A 362-nucleotide genomic window follows, 5' to 3' on the forward strand; every position below is an offset into this window, starting at 1 on the left:
AGATTGGAAAGGTGTGTTGTACTAAAGTTGTTACAACCGGGTGAAACAATCACGGCAGACCGCTACCAACAACAATTGACCAATTTGAGCGATGCATTAGAAGAAAAGAGGCTATTTACTGGCCAAGGACGTCGTAAAGTGATCTTGCTTCGTGACAATGCTCGACCACATGTTGCGAAAGCGACTCAGGACCATATCTTTGCGTTAGGCTGGGAACTTCTTCCGCACGCGGCGTGTAGCCCAGACATGGCGCCTTTCGATTACTACCTATTCCGGTCGCTACAGCATCATTTGGCTGATACACATTTCGTGAGATTAGAAGAAATACGAAAATGCATTGATGACTTTATCGCTTCGAAGCC

This window comes from Mycetomoellerius zeteki, unplaced genomic scaffold, assembly GCF_001594055.1.
Source record: "Mycetomoellerius zeteki isolate Tzet28-1 unplaced genomic scaffold, Tzet1.0 scaffold158, whole genome shotgun sequence".
Lineage (NCBI taxonomy): Eukaryota > Metazoa > Arthropoda > Insecta > Hymenoptera > Formicidae > Mycetomoellerius > Mycetomoellerius zeteki.